The sequence below is a fragment of the Tamandua tetradactyla genome, chromosome 3 (genome assembly GCF_023851605.1).
Source record: "Tamandua tetradactyla isolate mTamTet1 chromosome 3, mTamTet1.pri, whole genome shotgun sequence".
NCBI lineage: Eukaryota > Metazoa > Chordata > Mammalia > Pilosa > Myrmecophagidae > Tamandua > Tamandua tetradactyla.
In genome coordinates this window covers 196,739,986-196,756,715 of record NC_135329.1, presented here as the reverse complement: position 1 = coordinate 196,756,715, position 16,730 = coordinate 196,739,986, and the positions used below count along the sequence as shown (strand labels likewise).

The 16,730-nt window shown below is 35.8% G+C and overlaps 1 long non-coding RNA gene and 1 other non-coding gene across 3 annotated transcripts in view; one reads left to right on the top strand and one right to left on the bottom strand.

Annotated features, from left to right (window-relative positions):
• LOC143676572 (uncharacterized) overlaps positions 1-8,607 on the top strand; it is a 43,739-nt gene extending 35,132 nt beyond the window's left edge. For both annotated transcript variants that reach the window (XR_013172190.1, XR_013172189.1), the window contains one exon: positions 8,436-8,607. This is a non-coding gene — a long non-coding RNA (uncharacterized LOC143676572). The remainder of the gene's footprint in view (positions 1-8,435) is intronic.
• Positions 8,608-9,672: 1,065 nt separating this feature from the next.
• LOC143678474 (U6 spliceosomal RNA) lies at positions 9,673-9,779 on the bottom strand. Its single transcript, XR_013173281.1, has one exon. It is a non-coding gene; the product is annotated as a U6 spliceosomal RNA (small nuclear RNA).
• Positions 9,780-16,730: the final 6,951 nt, after the last annotated feature.

The window sequence follows — 16,730 nt, the reverse complement described above, 5'->3', positions numbered from 1 at the left end:
CAGGAATCATCATGATCCTTTAAAAATGCTAAGGATGATTGGTTATGCATTTTGAGAGATAATTCTTCTTTGGAAACTCCTATTCTCATTACCTGATAACATTTTCCACTCAACTGTTAAAACCTAAATTTCTGAATTTTGGGTACTCAGACAGTCAAAGGGTGTCATTGTCTGTTATTATTCTAAAATGTAATTGCAGACTCTCATTGTTTACTCTGTTACAGCGATAAACCCAATGAGCTTTAATCTCAAGTTTAAAATATACATGCGTTTCTGTGTTCTTTCAGAATCTATGTCATATATCTTTTTGTGGTGAGTGTGTATTCTTTTTCCCCCAAAAGATTTCCCTTTAAGGAAATTTTGTACTTCATCCAAGTCTGATTATTTAACAGGATACATTTAGAAGGTTTCTTATGGTTCACTGTCATTCAGCGCACGTGTGTCTTTGTCATGTACAATGTCAGGTCACTAAAACTATAGATTGCTGGTAAGTTCATTGGTTAGGTTGAAATTGGGGTAGATGAGAGTAAGAGGAGTTAGTGTTACTTAAAAGAAACCATAAAACATATGTTTCCCCCTGGAATTCAATGCAAGTTGGAACTTTTACTATCATTTCAGGACCTTTCATTTACAAACCTTTGTTTTGGCTGTAAACAGCAAATAAATGTTCAGTGTTGCTTCACTTAAAATAAGAGGATTAGTTCACTAATTCAGGAAATTCCTTACATTTGGACTGTCTATGACCTATAGTATAATAATCACAATATACCTCATTTACCTATCAGTCTCTTGCGTGTGCGGATGACTCTGTGACATAAATTCTTATTCTACGTTTATTGTGCTTCTTTCTGAAGCTTTGAAACAACTTTAACAGGGCCCCAGATTCTAGTATTCATTCTGTTATTTGGGTTTAAATGACAGAGCAAGTTTATTTTTCCTCTCTCAAAATACCAGTTTCCTTTCCATCCAGACTGTTCAAAACAGTATTTTCCATTGGGACCTCTACAGGAGTTAGCCCTAAGAGCCGCCACTCCTTGAAGAACCCTGAGTCTGACAAAGCTCCCTGGCTGGTGTTGTGTGCATGCCTGTGGTCAGAGATCTTTCCAATCTTCTTGAAGAATCCTAGACTCCTCTCTTTTATCCACTGCGTGAAGCTGCATATGTGTGTCTGACTTTCTCCTGCTTCCCTGCTCCTTCATTAGAACGTGCGCCAGGTGGCACGGAAACACTGGTGGCAGGTAGCCGTTTGAGACTGACAGACTGCCGTGAACACTGGGAACCCCTTGGGTCTTTGTGCTGAACCTCCTCAAATCTGTTAATGCTCCCTACATCCCTAGTGACAGGGATGAAAATAATGCTGATAATAGACACTGTGTAGTGGATGTTTCCTAGCCAGTCCCCATGCTAAGGACGTTCATCCATTATTTCATTTAATCCTTTGAACAACCATGTAACCTAAGTATTATTATAACCATTATCCCCTGGAAGTCTTCTATGTGAATTATGTGCTATCAGTTCACTTAATTCTCACAAAAATGCATTATTATTATTCATATTTTTACAGATAGGAAAACTGCTGTGGGTCAGGTCAATTAAGTAATTTTCCAAGGCCACACAGTGTGAAATCTGATCTGGTCTACTCCAGAGCCCACACCCTGGAGCACAAACCTATAGCTCTGTAAAGTGACTTGCTTAATCAAACAGCTCGGTTGTGGTAGGTCTTAAGTGAAGACCAAGTCTTCAGTCCATAGGTAGAGTGTTTCGTCAACCCTCTGAGGGAGCAGCAGCTTTTAAGATGGTTCCCAGTAATCCACAAATGTTGGTATTCACGTCTCTCTGCAATCTCCGCCTCACAAGTGAATACAGAATAGCATAAATGATGGGATGTCACTTCCCAGATTCAAAAATAAAAGACTGCAACTCTCTTGTGAGCTGCCCAATGGAGAGGCTTTTGTGGCAAGGAACTGAGGACAGCTTTTGACTAATAGAAAGAAGTGAGGCCTTCAGTCCAAAAATGTGCAAGGAACTGCATTCTGCCAGTGATCATGTGAGTGGGTACTGGAGGTAGGTCTTTCCCCACTCAGGCCTTGAGATCACAGCCATTCCCAGACATCTTGAAAGGGGCTAAACCAGGGGGCCCAGCTAACTGTGCCCAGATCTCAGGCTCACAGAAGCTGTCAGATAAGAAATAATGCCGATTTTAGTCACTAAATTTGCACTTAACTTGTTACACAGCAGAAGCTAACAAATACAGATTCTTTTGGTTTACTCTGCCCCTCTGGGTGCTATTGGATGTTCTATTGTATAGCCCACATGAGAGGAGGAATTAATTAATGGTATTGAACAACTTGTACCTATACTTGTACTAAATACTTTACATATGTTTTGTTATTTAACTTTTACAACCACCCGATGAGGTAGGTTTCAATATTTTTTTAATTTTACAGATCAAAAGAGTAAGACACAGAGTTTGCAAATTGCTGAAGATTATATATTATGGGTGTTGGGAGGTATATATATATATATATATATATATATATATATATATATATATCCAGAGTTATCACATCAAGGGATGTGTTGAAAGTCACTAAATTCCCACTTTGGAGAATGTATTTAATATTTACTACTAACTGAGTATTCACATATGCCAAGCATAGTGCTGGGACCTTTCCATATTTAATGCTCATTGTTAATACTTCATCCTAATAAATTTGTGAGGCCATTTTTAGTTAGGCGCAATTGTGTTCAGCAATTTATAGATATTTAATAGTGGTATTCTGATGCTGATTTCTAATTATCTCACCAGTCAATTGTTTGAGCCCTTGCTGGATATGTCTTTATTCAGATCTCATCTAGGATGCCCTGTGTCAATTAAACTTGCTGAAGCCTTCTGTGTGCTCCCACATTGTTCTGATCCCATGCTCTGAGATTTATCTTTCTTATTGATAAGGACTATTATCACATTAAGAAAATGATCCATATCTGTTTTTATGAGTGCATATTCTACTTTACATGTAGAATCTAGAGTTTACTTTTTGTAGTATCTGCTGCACAAATACCTGATGCTGCAAATCCCTTATTATTGGAGAACAAGTTTCTTTTACAGTTTATATGATTCTTCAATGGTTTGTCTATTTCAATTCTTAATCCTATGTGGTTTATGATGGAGCAGCAGAAGTAGGCATGTGCTAACTTCATCTTCTTGTTTGGTGTGCAGACCAAGATTGAATTCCCTTATACATTGCAATTATAGGCATTAAAATACACCATTAAGTAAGCCCCCCCCCCAACTATACACACACATCCACACCAATTGTAACAGATCAGGTGTTCATGCTTAATTGTTTGATGTTCACAATAAACTTAAATGGAATCAGTCAAACTCAGTTTGTTAGTTCCATTAGAACAATATTCTGGAAAAAAACTGAGGTTTGTGAAAAAGAAATATTGAAAGAAATGGATCCAAACTCCTACCCATGGCAGAACTCCCCTCTATAAAAGACCAAGTAATGTCCAGGCTCTGATTAAATATCATTGTGGCATTTTTTCTGGCTTTCCAAGTCAACCCATTCTGTGTTTGGGTAATTTAGTCTTGTTGGAGCAGCCTCCGTGGAACTTGCTTTGCTATCTGTGATCTGGATAACTCCCAGGAAAGGACAGGACGTGTGTTCTTTAGTAACTCTTCAGTGGAAAGGGGGTGCAAGCCATGTTGCTATCATTTCATGGAGTCTTCCTTAATCACTTGTGCTGGCGGTTCAAGTCTTTCATATGTGCAGAGATGCACCTGTTTCAAAGAAGGAATATTGGGCCTAAGCCAGCTGCCTGGATTCTTCAAGGCTGTGGAAATGGTGTGCTCAGGAGTTCACACCAGGAATAGTTGAATAAGCCACATGGCAGATTAATTATTTGGGAAAAATCAGTGTAAATTCAACACACATGCATTTCATTTTCCCAGGGCAACCTAGAGATAAACTTTCAGTCCTTTTGTATTTTATAATAAAAAAGAATTTTAAAATTGATGTTTAGGCTTTCCTCCTTAGATAAACATTTCTAACATAATTGCTGAGCTCCTAAGATTCCATCCCATTTATTTTTTCAGTATGACTTTTATTGAAGTTTTGTTTAAGTTCAGGCACCGGGCCACTGAAAAGCATGGACCATTTAGGCATTAGCAATTTCTCCAGGAGACTCAAGCAGATAACTGTTTGTTTATTTTAACTTTTAAACTGCTTTTCTTTCCCTTAACCCTTATATTGAACATTTTGATTTCTGAAGGCATCGATCAGCTATTGGAGAAGATGGAAAATCCTTCTTTCTTGGGATTTGCTGCAAGGCTTCTCTCAAAACTCTTCATGGATATCACAGGAAAATTAAAGCAAGAAATGGCTTTGACATGATTATTCAAAAATAGAGCCTCAAAAAAAAAAAGGACGGGCCATGATGGCTCAGCAGGCAGAGTTCTTGCCTGCCCATTCGGTTCCTATGCTAAATTTCCAAACAGGTTACTGTGTAAAATAAATCACTTTTTTTTTTTTTTTTTTTAGTAGTAGCTATGGATTACTTAAAAAAAGAAGAATAAAAATAAAAAGAAAGCATAGCTCCTGCAGGCCTAACGAAGAGCGATGACTGCACTTTGGGAATGTGGGGTTTGCCATTGCAAGGCTTGGGGGAGGGGAATTGGGGGAAAAGAAAGGGTAAACGATTACTCTTAAGTCCTTAACTTGATGGTTGGTGGAGCCCTTCGTACAGACAGGAAGTCCAAATGTCACTTTTCAGTGAAAAATAGTGGTTTTATCTTTGGATACGTTGAGCTAGAGGTGCCTGAAGGACCTTCAGCTGGAAATGTCTAACTGGTAATTAAGTATTTTTGTCTGGAGCTCAGGCAAGTGGTCAGGACTTGGAGTTTGTGAGGGCTGAAGGGATTTGAAATAATGAGAGAATATGAACATTAATGAATTGATATGTTGCTACTTTTAGCAAAGGACACCTAAAGCTATAAAAGCTGTGTGAAAGAAAAATGCCTTTGGCATCAGTATCTGTGCATGAATTTCATGTCCATGAGCTTAACTGTATGTTACTTAATCCTTTGAAAATATTTATTTAGCTTTCACACAAAAGCTCAGCTTACTAGTAGGAGATTCTTTAGGCACTGGGGATAAGCTTACTCACTTCACAGGTATAGATAATTTACTTTGCATTTCTGATCAGTGTTCATCCCAAGTGTTACCCTTCTTTGCCTTAATTGAAACAGCTATAAATTAAAATCTGGCATTATTCTACTTGTTCTATATGACTTTATGAAAACAGCAAACATATAATGGGTCACTCTGGAATGCTTGCCCAGCTCAACAACCCACTTTTTTACAGACTAGCTGTAACAGTTACCTATTGCCCCAACAATGCTATATAACAGTCACAAAAGATTAATGGCGTAGAGCAATTCATTTGTTCTTGTATGTCTGGGGAACTCTAAGGGTTAACTACTAGGTGGCTCTGCTGATCTTGGCTTGTCCACATGTCTGGGTGTGGTTGGCTGTCAGTTGGAACAACTGGAACAACTCTGATCTCTGTCTCTTCTCCTCCAGCTAGCTAGGACTGGCATATTTTTGTAGTAATGTCAGAGATTCAAGAAAAGCAGCCTGCATGCAAGTATATTTTGAACCTCTGCTTGCATTCTGTCTATTAACATTGGTCAAAGCAAATTGCATGGATGACTCCAGTGAAAAAGGGTGGTGCATAATCCAGCCCATAAGGAGAAGCACTGCAAATTACATGGCAAAGGCATGGGTATGGTGGGAGGACAGGGAGATAGGGGGCAGCATTGCAATCTATCCCAACAGTACAGAGTGCGTCTCTGACAGCCACATCCGAACCACATGACTCCTACAGTCTACTCTTGGTTAATTGAGTCAGAGTGATTCCCCATTTGGGGCTACACATCTAAGACTGTAGAGGTGCAAAAAAGTCTCTCCTTTTGAAGTCAGAATTAATATTATAGTTCCCTTATAAGCTCAGCTTTTTAGTTAAAAAATTTTCTCTGCATTGTCCTTAATAACAGCACTCAAAAAGAATTCTTTTAATGAATACCTAACTATTTTCATCTCTTATTCATTCAATATTGTTTCTTTATTCATTCAATATGGTCGATTTATCATCTTCTGGTGTCATAGGCTAAAAAATATTAATATATGATTTCTGTTCTCAACATGTTTAGAAAAAAAGGAAAATAAGTCACCTATAAAACAAGGTGATACATGACTATAATCAGATTCAGGCTAAGTTCTACAAGATTTTGTTACACAAAGAAAAAGAAAACATGTTTTGAGCACCTTGTAAGTTGTTCAGCACTTTCCATCTTTTGTTGTAATACTCAACAATTAAGCAAGATATGTATTTTTGTCCCCATTTAGCAACAAAGGAATTAGAGGCAAATGCTATTATGAAACTTGTTGAAGGTTCACTCAGCTTCTGAACATGCAACCCAAGATTCAAATTCAGTTCTTACTAATCTCAGAATTCAGGTATTTCCCATTAGGTAAAATTATCTCCCCCTTATAGTAATCCTTTCTCTATATTATGGCGATTCATTGTGAAATTTTGATATATTATCTTTTTTAACATTAAAACTAAAATAAAATTTAAAATCTATTTAGAAATATATCAATTTAATATTGGTAAACTTTTTGAACTGAGGTTACTCTTTTGTTCAATTATTTTTACATAGATTTTTCAGTTCAGTTTTTGTATTTTCTTATATAAAACTCTGTGTGGTACTTGCGAGTCCATACCAAACATTTTTCACACCATAAATAAGATATTGGTTGCATCTTTCATATTTGGCTAACAAGCTCTCAAGCATCTCTGATAAATTCTACGGTCTCTACCATTTGAAACAAATTAATTGGCACTGCAGATCATTTACGGAAATGAAATTCCATTAGCCAACATCTACTCTTCCACAGAAGATTCCAAATGAGTTAAAAAGGGACTTCGTGAATTTAGCTAGGCAAGACATATGTTTAAATAATGTGACTATTACTTGCCCAATAACTATATAAAGAAGAAACTTTCCTGAATGTATAATTTAGTTTATTAATTATTAAACATGTTTAGGTCATTTACTCATTATTAATATGATTATTAAAAATTAATATCTGATATCTGTAAAAAATTTTAAATATTTAATACTAAGGCAAGAGGGCAAACAATCACATCAGATATTTTTGCTTTGAAATAATAACCGTCATCAAACTGAATATGAAAGACATCAAGTATATTAAAGCAATATATTTAAATCAACTTTGGCAAATAGTTCAACTTCATCCCTTTTAACTGCTAACTTTGGCAAAATTGTTGATTACCCAAATCTGGATGGAAAGACTACAATGAAAATTCCAAGAACTTTTTTTAATATGATGCATAAAGTATAGATAATATATTCCTTCCTTTACCAGCCTTATAAATAAAGAAATCATTTCTTCAGGATTTTGTAATAACAAGAAAACATATGATCCTAACTCTTTACCCACTAGAGAAATGGTAAGATAGCTTAAAAGAAAGGTACCAAATCTCAGGCACCGATGAAACACTATAATTTTTTTTTCAGGGGGAGGTGCATGGTCCGGGAAACTGTAAGTTCTAAGACCTGCATGTTTAAATGATAAATCCCTTGAGAGCAGGTGCAGTAAAATTAGCCTAGGAATTTAAGTCAGAAAATCGTGGTTGAAAATGTGGCTCCTCTCCTGCTGATCCTGGCTGCCTGTTCACATCATCTGAGGCTCCTTTAAGACATCCCAATTACCTGGTTCCCATCCCAAGAGATGCTAAATTAATTGATCCTCTGTGGGTTCCTGTTTGTGAAAGCACCCTTAGGAGGTGATTCGAAATTCTAAGCCAGTTTGAGAAACATTGCATTAAAAGTTCAAGTTGCTGAGCCTGTATCCTCATCAGCGCAGTGGGGTTTTATTGATTATAGCCTAACCAACTTCTCAGGAATTTTAAGGAACATAAATGAGACCCATGTGTGTGTTTTGTTCTCTTTCAATGTTAGGCTTTTCATGTCTGTTAAATCCCTTTAACGAACTAAATGATACACTGCAAAGGTACTGTAGTGTGTGGGGGGTGGGGGAAGAAGAGAAAGAGAAAAAGAGTTATCATTTAGATGTCATCTCCTTTCTGTGCATTTGCTTTATTTTTCATGTACAACAAAATTTAATGAATGGATGTGTAAAGCCATACTTGAAGGATTTAATGTGATTCATATTTCTCCAGTTAGACGAATGATGAATGAGTTCTATCCCTGTCTGAGTACCTTGCCTGATAAAGCTTGCTTCTGTAGGTCTCTATTGCAAACTTGTTCAGATTTCTAGTCACATTTAAAAATAATGTTTACTAACGACGTTCCTTTTTTTTTTTTTTTTTTCTGAATATAGACACAATACATGCTGTGGCAAGTAAGCTGGAAAATATAGAAGTGACACCGCCTCCAAATAAAAAATCACCCATGATCCATAGAAAAATCACTGTCGGCATTATGACTTGCTTAATTCTCCATCTATTTGGTACTTCTAAGATTATTTGTATGAGTGCATTCCATTAAAAGATACCAACATCTTGTCTGTTTTATATTTTGCAAACATCTTCTTATTTTCTTGCCTGCTTGGTTAATTTACTTTATTTCTTTTTGTAAACACTACTTGAAGCATTTTGTAAACAAATCAATTGACAGTTTTCCCTTGATTTCTTTTATTCCTTTCATGTATACAGGATTCCTGCTTAACCTAACATTTGGCAAATATTCACTATGTTCCTTATTTCATTTCTGGCATATTTAAGTTAATTGTTTGATTGCTTGTTAACCAAAGTGTGGGTCAGATAACACAGCTAAATATAATTTCAGAAAATACAGCTACATGGTTAAATTTTATTGACAAATATAGGAATACAGTTATCCTCTTTCCATTTTGTTTTAAGCCTCGCAATTAAATCAAGGAGAAGGTCTTAAGATTGTGTTTGAAACTTTTTTCTAACACATGTTAATCTCTTTTAAAAATAAAGAGGAGTCTCTGGGCACACAACTCGGATGACAGTATCCCTTAGCATCAAGAGAGATCACTTCATGTGTATTTCATTTTACAAGTACTTTCTATTTTTGAAAAATCATGGGGTTTTTCCACTTTTGCTAATCATATAAAACTTTATCTAAAAATAAGTGCGGGTCACAATCACCTGGAAACTTAATAGAAACAACAGATCCAGGCTCACCGGAGTAGATAGGGCCTGGGTTTTGGAATGTTTAACAAATTTTCCAAGAGGGCCTGAAGCCCACTGGAATTTGAGGACTACTGATTTAAGTTAAGAACTATCCCTTAATTGTTTGGCTAATTAACCTGTTTTGCCAGAAGAGTTGTCGAGCTTCTCCAAGGTCTCTGAGTTATATTGCTAGTGAGTTAGGTAAGGTGCCCTGTTACGCACATGCAAATAAGAGGTTTTCCTGTATGCCAACAAAACCCATTTTGAAAATATAATAAGAAAAATACCCCATTCTATTTCTATTAACATCAAAAACTGAACATCGTAAAATTTAAACTAAATATTTTTTGCACAAATTATTTTTTTAAAAAATTTTCATTAATAAAACCAATCAATATACAAACATGAACTTTTTTTTAAAATATGGAACGTTTCATGAATTTGCATGTCATCCTTGCACGGGGGCCATGCGAATTCTCTCTGTATCGTTCCAATTTTAGTTTATGTGTCACCGACGTAAGCACAAACATGAACATTCTTAACATATGAACAGTCCATACTTGGCGTGCAATCAGTGGCTCACTGTATCATCACATAGTTGTATATCCATCGTAATGATTATTTCTCAGAACATTTACATCACTCCAGAAAAAGAAATAAAAAAAAGAAACAACTCATGCATACTACATGCCATACCCCTTACCCCACCCTCTCATTGATCACTAGTATTTTCCTTTAACCAATATATTGTAACATTTGTTCCCCCTATTATTTATTTCTTTTTAATCCATGTTTTTTGCTCATCTCATGTCCATACCATTGACAAAAGGAGCATTAGAGCAAGGTTTTCACAATCACACAGTCAATTTGCAAAAGCTGTATCATTACACAATCTTCCTAAAGAAACATAGCTAATGGAACACAGCTCCACAGTTCCAGACACTTCCCTTTAGCCTCTCTAAAACACTTTAAACTAAAAAGGGAATATCTATATAATGCGCAAAAATAACCTCCAGGATAACCTCTCGACTCTATTTGAATCTCTCAGCCAATGACACTTTATTTTATCTCATTTCTCTCTTCCCCCTTTCAGTCAAGAAGACTTTCTCAATCCCTTGATGCTGAGTCCCAGCTCATTCTAGGATTTCTGTCCCATGTTGCCAGGGAAGTTTACACCCCTGGGAATCATGCTGCATGTAGAGAGGGGGAGGGCAGTGAGTTTGCTTACCATGTTGGCTGAGAGATAGACTACATCTGAGCAAAGAAAGAGGTTCTCAGAGTGACTCTTAGGCCTAATTTTAAGTAGGCTTAGCTTATCCTTTGCGGGAATAAGTTTCATATGAACAAACCCCAAGATTGAGGGTCCGGCCTACTGATTTTGTTGTCCTCACTGTTTACAAGAATATCAGGCCTTCTCCTGATGGGGAGGTTGAACTTTCCCCCTTTCTCACCATTCCCCCAAGGGTGCTTTGCAAATACTTTTTCATTCACTCTTCAAATCACTCTGGGATTTATTGGGGCATCACTCTGGACAAACCTACAAAATCTTTTGCCCTACTCAAGGATCCATGTCCTTATAGTACTCAATTAAATTGTCCATATAAGTTATATTAGGAGATGCAGTAGTCAAAATGTAAATTTTGTACCAAATAAACATTGTTTGCTCTAATCTCACACATAAGTTAAAGTTTTAAAATATGGATTACCATCTATTTTCAACACTCTGTAATATTGATATTCCTTTGTTCTTTCTCATGCAAAAACATTTTTTATGAAATTAATTTTTAACTTTTATGATCATTCAATTAATATCCCAGAGTTGCCTTCTTGAAATTCAACAAAGTGGTTTTGAGTTCTATCAGAAAAAATAAATATCCCAAAATCACCAAGAAAATATTTTAAGAAGAAAAATTATATGAAATGACTTTTTTTTACCATTAGATGATAAAATGATTATCAGATAATCATCCTTTAAGTGAAGTAGAGGTAGAACCAGAATTAACAAAGAGATTAATGATAAAGAATAGTTAGTTACCCAATAAACAAGATCATTTATATATAAGTCTGTTATACATGGTAAACATGTCCTTTTAAATCCATAGGGAATTTAGAAAAATAAATTATGGTGGTATTGCAATCTAGAAAACATTTAAAAAGAAGGAAAGAAAGATGAGAAATATATTAATGTTGTACACCAAAATGTATTTCATATAAATTAAAAATTATATATACCTCAAAAAGTCATAGAAGAACTAGGAGAAAATGTGGATAAATATTTATACAGTATTGGAATGGGCAAGACCTTTCTAAACATAAAAGCAAATCTACCCACACAGTACATGGTGAATACATGTATGTCTCCCAAACAAACATGAGCAATAAATACATACAAAACCAGGGAAAATGTAAGCACAGGAAAAACGTTCACAGTCAAAGTTACTCAAAACCATACCAATAAAAATAAGATGCCATTTCAACAATCAAATTGGCAATTATTTAATGTATTGAAAATATTAGCAGAGGGATTGTGAATCAGTTACCTCAAGCACTAGTGTTCAGAGTATAAACCGTTATAGAATATCCAGGAAAAGTTTGACAGTAGTTTTTCAAAAGTTGGAAAATGTACAAAGTCTTTTACCAGTAATTCTCTTTGCAGGCTGATAGCCTAAGTAAGTTATCTAAACTGCATAGACAATAGTAACAGATTTGGAAAAGAAAAAAAAAAAGGAAAAGAAAACAGCTGAAAGAACTCATAAAAGAAATTGGCTAAGGAAGTTAAAGAATTACTATTTTTTTAATTTGGAAATTTTTTATTAGAGAAATTGTAGGTTTACAGAAAAGTCATGCAGAAAATACAGAGTTCCCATATACCACTTCCTCACACAAACAATTTTCCCAATTAAAACATTTTGTGTTAGTGGTACATTTGTTACAATTGATGAAATATTATTATAATTATACCACTAACCATAATCCATAGTTTATATTAGGATTCACTGTGTTGTAGAGTCCTATGTGTTTCTTTAAAACTTTTATTCTAGTAACATATTTATAACCTAAAATTTCTCCTTTTCACAACATTCAACTATATAATTCAATGGTGTTAATTACATTCACAATGTTGTGCTCCCATCACCACTATACATTAGCAAATTTTTCCGTCATCCCAAACAGAAACTCTGTAACAATTAATTAATAACTCCCCATTCCCTACCCTCACCCCAGCCCTGGTAACCTATATTCTAGTTTCTGATTCAATGAATTTTCTTTTTCTAATTATTCCATATCTGTGAGATCATACAGGATTTGTCCTTAAAATATATGGCTTATTTCACTCAAGAGTCTTCAAGAGTCACCCACGTTGTCACAAATATTAAAACTTCATTTCTTTTTACAGTTGAATATTATTCCATTGCATGTGTATACCACATTTTCCTTATTAAGTTATCTATAGATGGACACTCGTGTTACTTGCATCTACTGGTAATCGAGAATGTTGTCACTGTGAACATCTATGTGCAGATAGCTTTTCAAGTCCCTTAATCCCTTTGGGTATATATGCCTTGAAGATAATGTGGTAATTCAACAGAATTTTCTGGGGAACCACCAAACTGTTTTCTACATCAGCTTCACTGTTTTACATTCCTACTAACAATTAATGAGCATTCATATTTCTCCGATTTCCTGTTTCTTTTTTAGTCTTGTAATCTTCTGCTGCACACTGTACATTTTAGGACTTTAATGTGCTAAGTCTGGCATTTAGTTCTTGAGTTGTCTGTTCTTTAAGCTTATATTCAGCTAGTGATATGACAGAGAATTCCTTGAACAGCAAGAACTAACAGAAAGAAACTGCCCAAAGCAAAAATCACCTTCCACAGTCTGCAAATTGGTTCTGACATGGATGGCACTCTCTTCAGAGTTTAGTTCTTCTGTCAAGAATTTAAGATAAGGAGAATGTGAACTTCAGTGTCCTCTGCATTGTTCGTAGGTCTGAGTTTTATCCTGGGCTTGTGGCTAGCTTATGGTCTTAGAAATTCTCGTGTTTCAGGAATACAAATGCCCCCCTTTATTCCCTATGAAATAGTCTTTCTCCCCCTCCTGGGTGCTCTATTGTATGGCGTACATTTTAGCAGATAGCCCTTTGCCCCAGGCCATTTTAACTTAATTGCACCTTACTCTGATTTAGATCTCTGCAAGCCACTTCAATCTGCAGGGCAAGTTCTGGGAGGGTGAGCTTGAGAGGAGCGTCCTGGTTCAATCTGTTAGGCTGCCATCTGGTAGCCTGGCACTATCATAAAGCCCCATAGTATGTGCATGGTGGTTACTCTGTCCCTATGGAAAAGGGCCTGCGACCACAATGGGAGCACAGGCTGGCCTCATCCCACCCAGGGGAGGAGGGGAGAAAGGGCCGGCAAAGATACCAAGAGCTTTGCCTACTGTTTTTCTTGATTTGGCACTCACCACGTTACTGCAACCCTTCAGCAGTTTTCTGGGGTTTTGGGGGAATGTGATCTTGTCAGTTTTTGCTAGTTGTTCAAAGACTCTGTGGTGATCCAGCACCCTAGAGCATCTTATGTCACCATCTTGACCTTCAGCACATTTTTTAAATGACAAATTTGATTATAAAATACAAATCATTGGAATATTCATTATCAAAGGAAATTTTTCACAATATATTTCTATGTGAAAACAGGATGCACATTTTGTAAAAAGGAAAATGATATAGTATTCAAAGGATCTACAATAAAATCTAAATAGTGGTTGAATTTTCACTTGCTGCAATTATTAATCAAACAGCAAATCATTTTAGTATAAATAGTGTTAGAAGATATTGGCTTTTGTAATTCACTTAAGTCAATCTTTACTAATCTGTAAGATACAATAGCTGGCAAAACTAAACTCAACACTTCTTAGTTTCCTTTAATTTGCTGCAATAAATTATATGAAACTAATCTTTTGATCCAAAATCCAAAACTTACAAGAAACTTCAAGATATGGCAGGCTTATCTCCACTGGAATTCACGTGGAGAAAGTTTATCCGTTTCGACAGGCTACAACTCCACATTTGATGGTGGATAGTTTTAGATTTAGAAGATCTAGCCTTGAATCCTGGCTTGGTCTCTAGTAAGTAATGTAAACTTTCTAAGGCTTAGTTTCCTCATTTTACAAGACAAGGAATATACTTGCCCTATCATAGGATTTTAGTAAGGATTCAATGAGATTTGCATGTGTGCATGTGTGTGTTACTTAAGCATTTAAAAATGCAAAGATATAACTCAGTAAGAGAATGTGATCCCTAGAAAGGATCTTAAAAGGCCATTTAAAATAATTCCTCTAACAAGACAACACTATTAATCTAACCAATATATACGGACTCAGATGGGGTCTGAGTTGTGGCACCTATGCAAAAGTTATCAGCAAAATCAGTTCCAAGGGAACCTGACCCATTGTTAAAAATCCTATATGATTCACCAATTAAAGTGCTGTATAAAGATACATCAAGGAGTCATGTTTCTTCTCAAAGAAGCAGAGGATGCAAAAAAGAATAATAAAACCTAGTGATTTAAATCCCTATAAAATTAATGCATTGTATATGACGAATTAGCATAAAACATCCTGACATTTATGGAATTGTTTCCAAAATACACTGAAGGAATTTCTTGTTAAAGAAAACTGGTTTGGAATAGTTTCCTGATGTGAGCCATGAAAAGTCTTAGATTTCGGTACTTTTATATAATTGCTTTAAGCCACAATTGAGTTCATGTAAATTGGAGCTTAGTTCTTAAATAGTTTTAATCTCTATTCCTACAGTGGGACCAGCTACTGAATTCTGTAAAGAAACTTCAGTGATATGACTAGTCTGCAGTCAGAGAAAATTCATAGAGAAAAGGTATGTTACGTAGAATAGCTATCTTCTTAAGGTAAACTTCTAAACTTGAAATGTATCCATAAACTTTTGGTAAGTTCACACAGTTTTGTGAGTGTTTTTAACCAGATCAACAGGACTGTTGTTGAGTTTGTACCAGTTTAATCAATGCTTTAGTAGATGGATCCACCTATTTGGCTTACTGTAAACCAGCCTAATTTTCAACTTTCAAGAAAATACATTGAGTACAATTTTCTCTTACGGCCAAAGTGGGGGGATCTCACCATTTTTGTGCTACTGCCATTATTATTGATTCCTAATCATGCCTTGCTCCAGGCCTTGGGGGACAAGTCCATGGACTACAATAGCCAGTTGTCTGGCTCCTGGGGCTGCCTTTGGACAGTCACAGGCACTGCCCAGACAGCAGAGGACAGGAGTGGTATTTATTTGCTCACCTCCTTCCCTGCCTAGCTTTGGGACCAGCCATGGCAATGGCTGTTTTCCTTTCTCAAAGACCACAGCTTCTGGTCGGTGTCTTTCCTCCAGCTGAGCTCCAGGTCCCTCCTGAAGCCAGGAACCACTCTCTCCTTTGTCCCTCAGACATCCACTCTGTGGGAGTTGTTTCCTGCCATTAGTTTCACCTTCCCTTTTGGTTTCTTTGAAGCCTGCCTACCCCTTCATAAATAGTTCCTTCATTAAGCATTCTATTGCCCCATTTGTGTGTGCCATCTGTTTCCTTCTGAATCCTGACTGGCATACTAATTTGATTCACTATTGGCATTTTCCATTTAGTTCTTGTATTTGACCATTGAGAAGTCATATTAAGTATATAAGGACTTGAGAAACATCATTTCTCCAAAGAAGACAGTGAGGGAAACTGAAGGTGAGGGGAAGACAAACAAGAAAATGTTTAGTGTAAATGCACTCAGATATTAACCTTAATATGTTTGATTTTAGTTTCCTTAGGCATTTGCTTCCTATCTGTAGGCTAGTTCTAGTCAGCCCTCGTTGATCTCACATCAAATCTGAATTGGACACTTTCTCTCCATGCTGAGTCTTAAACATGTCTAGCATATAGCACATAACCAATAAATATGCTTTGAATAAATGAAAAATTAATAAAGAATTGTGAAGTATAAAGAGAAAATGTATTGATATTAATTTAAGGAAAAAAGATGTTTAAAGAAAGAAATGTCCAGTAATATTGCTAAAGTTTGGCCTCATTAGGGTTTGGCCAATATCACAGAGCATCTTATATTGTCAGAGATATTGTTAGTGCTGGTTATTGAGGGTTCCTCTTTCAGTTTCAAGACCTTACTCATAGAAGCAGTGTTTGAAATAAGGTTGTAATCCCCAGCTGCATTTTGCAATATATTGCAAAAATATATAATATAATACATACTTATGTATTTTATGTTTTAACTGATTTTTAACTTGCGTTCCTTGAGTTAATGTGTTTGGTGAGTTTACTTTTTCAATTCAGAGAAATTAAAGATTCCACTGGTTTTAAGAGAACTTAGTCAACTTTGGTATTAAAATAGCACAGCAATTTTTATTTCAAGAATATTACTAGTCTGGAAATGTCTTTGTGTTCCTTTTTAATTTTATT